This window comes from Monopterus albus, unplaced genomic scaffold (assembly GCF_001952655.1).
Source record: "Monopterus albus unplaced genomic scaffold, M_albus_1.0 scaffold216.1, whole genome shotgun sequence".
Classification (NCBI taxonomy): Eukaryota; Metazoa; Chordata; class Actinopteri; order Synbranchiformes; family Synbranchidae; genus Monopterus; species Monopterus albus.
This window is the reverse complement of record NW_018128096.1, coordinates 1,179,464-1,184,703: the sequence shown is the minus strand read 5'-3', so window position 1 is coordinate 1,184,703 and position 5,240 is coordinate 1,179,464.

Here is a 5,240-nt window from a genome sequence, read left to right as displayed (position 1 = left end):
AAACTAAACTGTAGCCCCTCCTCCAAAGGAAAGAGGAATGATGATGTTGATTAGCTAAGTTAAGCACAGGTATAGTTCCGCTGTCTTTTAAGAGGACTCGTATTATGCCACTTAAAAAAAAAAAAACTGGCTTGGACATTAATAATTTTAATAATTATTGGCCAATTTCTAATTTGCCATTTATAGCTAAAATTTTGGAAAAAATACTTGCTTCTCAAATCCAGAATTATTTATGAGTAATGATTTATTTGAGTCATTTCGATCCGAGTTTAGGTCTAGCCATAGCACTGAAGCTGCCTTACTTAAAATTGCAAATGACCTCTGTACAGCTGATTCAGGCTTACTTTCTATTCTGATCTTGTTCAATTTTGAGTGCAGTCTTCAACATGAGCCCTCATTTGTTTCTGTTGGATTTGTGTTTCTAATATTGGGATTTGTGGCACTGTACATTGTTGGATTAATTCTTATCTTAGCCACTGTTCATATTCATAATTGCAGTTCAAAAATCTCTACTGTTGAATCAGTTGTGCCATTCCTTTTTATTATTTATCTTTTTCCCTTGGGGAAAGTGGTGTTCATGGTGTTCACATTTCATTGTCACACAGATGATGTTCAGCCTGTATGTGGCTGTTAACCCTGCTGATTTGTCCCCGCTATCAACTCTTGTCTCCTGTTTACACAATATCAATATACTGTATGATATGAATATATGAAAACTGAAATGATCGTTGTGAGAACCAAATCAACCTTGTCTAAATTGAATGACTACTCTTTTAATGTTGATACAGTGCCTTGCGAAAGTATTCGGCCCCCTTGAACTTTGCGACCTTTTGCCACATTTCAGGCTTCAAACATAAAGATATAAAACTGTAATTTTTTGTGAAGAATCAACAACAAGTGGGACACAATCATGAAGTGGAACGAAATTTATTGGATATTTCAAACTTTTTTAACAAATAAAAAACTGAATAATTGGGCGTGCAAAATTATTCAGCCCCTTTACTTTCAGTGCAGCAAACTCTCTCCAGAAGTTCAGTGAGGATCTCTGAATGATCCAATGTTGACCTAAATGACTAATGATGATAAATAGAATCCACCTGTGTGTAATCAAGTCTCCGTATAAATGCACCTGCACTGTGATAGTCTCAGAGGTCTGTTTAAAGCGCAGAGAGCATCATGAAGAACAAGGAACACACCAGGCAGGTCCGAGATACTGTTGTGGAGAAGTTTAAAGCCGGATTTGGATACAAAAAGATTTCCCAAGCTTTAAACATCCCAAGGAGCACTGTGCAAGTGATAATATTGAAATGGAAGGAGTATCAGACCACTGCAAATCTACCAAGACCTGGCCGTCCCTCTAAACTTTCAGCTCATACAAGGAGAAGACTGATCAGAGATGCAGCCAAGAGGCCCATGATCACTCTGGATGAACTGCAGAGATCTACAGCTGAGGTGGGAGACTCTGTCCATAGGACAACAATCAGTCGTATACTGCACAAATCTGGCCTTTATGGAAGAGTGGCAAGAAGAAAGCCATTTCTTAAAGATATCCATAAAAAGTGTCGTTTAAAGTTTGCCACAAGCCACCTGGGAGACGCACCAAACATGTGGAAGAAGGTGCTCTGGTCAGATGAAACCAAAATCGAACTTTTTGGCAACAATGCAAAACGTTATGTTTGGCGTAAAAGCAACACAGCTCATCACCCTGAACACACCATCCCCACTGTCAAACATGGTGGTGGCAGCATCCTGGTTTGGGCCTGCTTTTCTTCAGCAGGGACAGGGAAGATGGTTAAAATTGATGGGAAGATGGATGGAGCCAAATACAGGACCATTCTGGAAGGAAACCTGATGGAGTCTGCAAAAGACCTGAGACTGGGATGGAGATTTGTCTTCCAACAAGACAATGATCCAAAACATAAAGCAAAATCTACAATGGAATGGTTCACAAATAAACATATCCAGGTGTTAGAATGGCCAAGTCAAAGTCCAGACCTGAATCCAATTGAGAATCTGTGGAAAGAACTGAAAACTGCTGTTCACAAACGCTCTCTATCCAACCTCACTGAGCTCGAGCTGTTTTGCAAGGAGGAATGGGCAAAAATTTCCGTCTCTCGATGTGCAAAACTGATAGAGACATACCCCAAGTGACTTACAGCTGTAATCGCAGCAAAAGGTGGCGCTACAAAGTATTAACTTAAGGGGGCTGAATAATTTTGCACGCCCAATTTTTCAGTTTTTTATTTGTTAGAAAAGTTTGAAATATCCAATAAATTTCGTTCCACTTCATGATTGTGTCCCACTTGTTGTTGATTCTTCACAAAAAATTACAGTTTTATATCTTTATGTTTGAAGCCTGAAATGTGGCAAAAGGTCGCAAAGTTCAAGGGGGCCGAATACTTTCGCAAGGCACTGTAGCTATATTATATCACCTTCTGTACAGGTAAAAAGCATAGGTTTGATTTTAGATAATACCTTATCTTTTAATGAACATATAAATAATATTTTACATCCCTTTTTCTTTCATCTGCGAAATATTGCCAGACATATCCTTTTCTTAGTCAAGCCAATAATAAAATTCTTATAAATTCATTTGTGACCTCCCCTATAGATTATTGCAACTCTCTTTTGTAAAAATCTTATGCATCATCTCCAGGTTATCCAGAACTCAGCCGCTAGATTAATTATGTGAACAAGATGCTGTTATCATCTTCATTACCTCTATACTGAAGGATCTACTTTACTCATTAGGTATCACCATTATGCAGTAAAAAAAAGTTTAATATCTGTTGCTTAGCACAAACAATCATGCTGTAGCAAGCAGAACAGATTTTAAAGCCAGGTACTGTATAGCTGACAGCTCCTGCTGCTTTGACAAGTCAAGTCAAGTTGGTGTTTATTTGTATAGCCCAGTATCATAAATCACAGATTTGCCTCAATTGGTTTTACAATCTGTACAATATTCAACACCCTCTGTCCTTAGAGCCTTGAATCAAGGAATGATAAAAAAGGAATGAAGGAAAAACTCCACCAAAAGCCCTTAAATGGGAAAAAAATTAAATCAAATCAAATCAAATGAAATTTTATTTGTATAGCGCCAAATCACAACAAAAGTCATCTCAGGACACTTTACAAAGTAAGGTCTGTACCTTACTGTTATCAATATTATTACAACAAATCCCCCTTGAGCAAGCACTTGGCAACAGTGGGGAGGAAAAACTCCCTTTAACGGAAGAAACCTCTGACAGACCCCGGCTCTTGGTGGGCGGCCTTCTGCCCCGACCGGTTGGGGTGAGTGGATAGAGGAGAGACAAAAGAAGAAAAGCAACAGGACACAACAAACAATCAAACACTGGTCAGGACAATGTGGCCGGTGACTGCTCATGGAGGAGATGTAGAGCTCCAGAGCCAGGGCAACCTGCAGAAAGGTACAGGGAGAGAGAGAGGACACACTATGGGAGAGAGGAGACACAAAGTTAGAGAGGAGAGGAGAGGAGAGGAGGAGAGAAGAGAGAAACTCAGAGCATCATGGGGCCCCCCAGCAGCCTAGGCCTATAGCAGCATAACTAAGGGAAGGCTCAGGGTCACCTGATCCAGCCCTAACTATAAGCTTTATCAAAAAGGAAAGTCTTAAGTCTACTCTTAAGGGAAAGGCACAGTCTCACACAAAGTAGGTAGAGAGGGTGTCTGCCTTGCGAACTGAGACTGGGAGTTGGTTCCATAGGAGAGGAGCTTGATAGCTAAAGGCTCTGCCTCCCATTCTGCTTCTGTGGACTCTAGGAACCACAAGTAAACCTGCACTCTGAGAGCGAAGTGCTCTGTTACGATGATAAGGCTCTACGAGGTCTTTAAGATATGATGGAGCCTTGTCATTAAGGGCTTTGTATGTTAGGAGAAGGATTTTAAATTCTATTCTGAATTTTACAGGGAGCCAGTGGAGAGAAGCTAATATGGGAGAAATATCATCTCTCTTGCTAGTTCCTGTCAGTACTCTGGCTGCAGCATTTTAGATTAACTGGAGGCTTTAGAAACCTCCAGACAGGCAGTAGAGGAGGGATGGACAGACACCAGTTGTGATTGTTGCAGCAGCAATTTCCTTAAGAATAAGATGTTTTTTCACTCCCCACTCTGTGGCTCATCTCTCCACCAATTCTATGCAGCAGCTCCACAAGCTGAGTACATACAGTTACAATTGGTGACACATTGGCTTTCCCCCAGACATTTGATCACCATATATTACTCCTGTTTGGTAGTGTCCGTTGTGGAGTGCCCTCTCAGTACAAGTCTTCACTGGCTTCCTGAAATGCTTCTTGTTTCCCTGTTGCATCATAATCCTTTCTGTGTCCTCTGTAAATGGCTGATGATGATTATGCAAATGTGCCAACAAAGAGAAGAAGCGGTAATTATCACAGTAGAGAATAAGGCTTTTTGAATTCTTGGACTGCTGAAAAGAAAACCATGGGTCTTCAATATGTGTAAGACTGTATAGTTACTGGTTTCGGCAAACTATCAGCTTTTGCAATTCGGTCCATGGTGATGCTTAGCGAATCTTTGGAGAGTTTCATGAGGTTGGTTTTATATCCTCTGTAGAATTACTTCATGTGCAGGAAGTTGAATTTTAAATTTTGGAAAATTTAAGGTTTCTATTAAGTTGTAAAGTGACTTATATCTCACAAACCCAACTTTTAACCAGGCATTTAATCTCTCAGAACTTGTTGTAGGACCTGCCCATCACTTTATTATTAATTTTATTTATTTTATTCTGTGTGCAACCTCAAATGACACCTGATGTAACCTGGCTATGATCAACATGGAGACAAATACATGCAGAGCATCAGTACTCATTCAGACACTAATGAGGGCTGCTTGGAAGAGCAGGAGTAAACAGGTGGGGCTCTGGCAGCAGACATCAGCATGTTAGGTATTTTTAGTCAGATAGATATTGGTTAGGTACTTGTTGTATTAGAAATGTCTTTAGTGTAGACAGGATGTCTAGCTCAGGCTGTTAAATGCTTGCTCATTTCCATGAGTTACTCCAGGTTGTTTATGTTCAAGGATAACTAGATAGAAAGTGGCTACTGTATGATATGTTTAGCCGTAATCTTAATCATAATATCTTCCTAGGCTTAATGTCCGGACATGTCCCTGAATGTCCTGTATGTTCTTAGATACACACCACTTAATCAACACTCACACACACTGATTTTCTCCATGTTTTGACTACTGCTACGGTCAGCTGT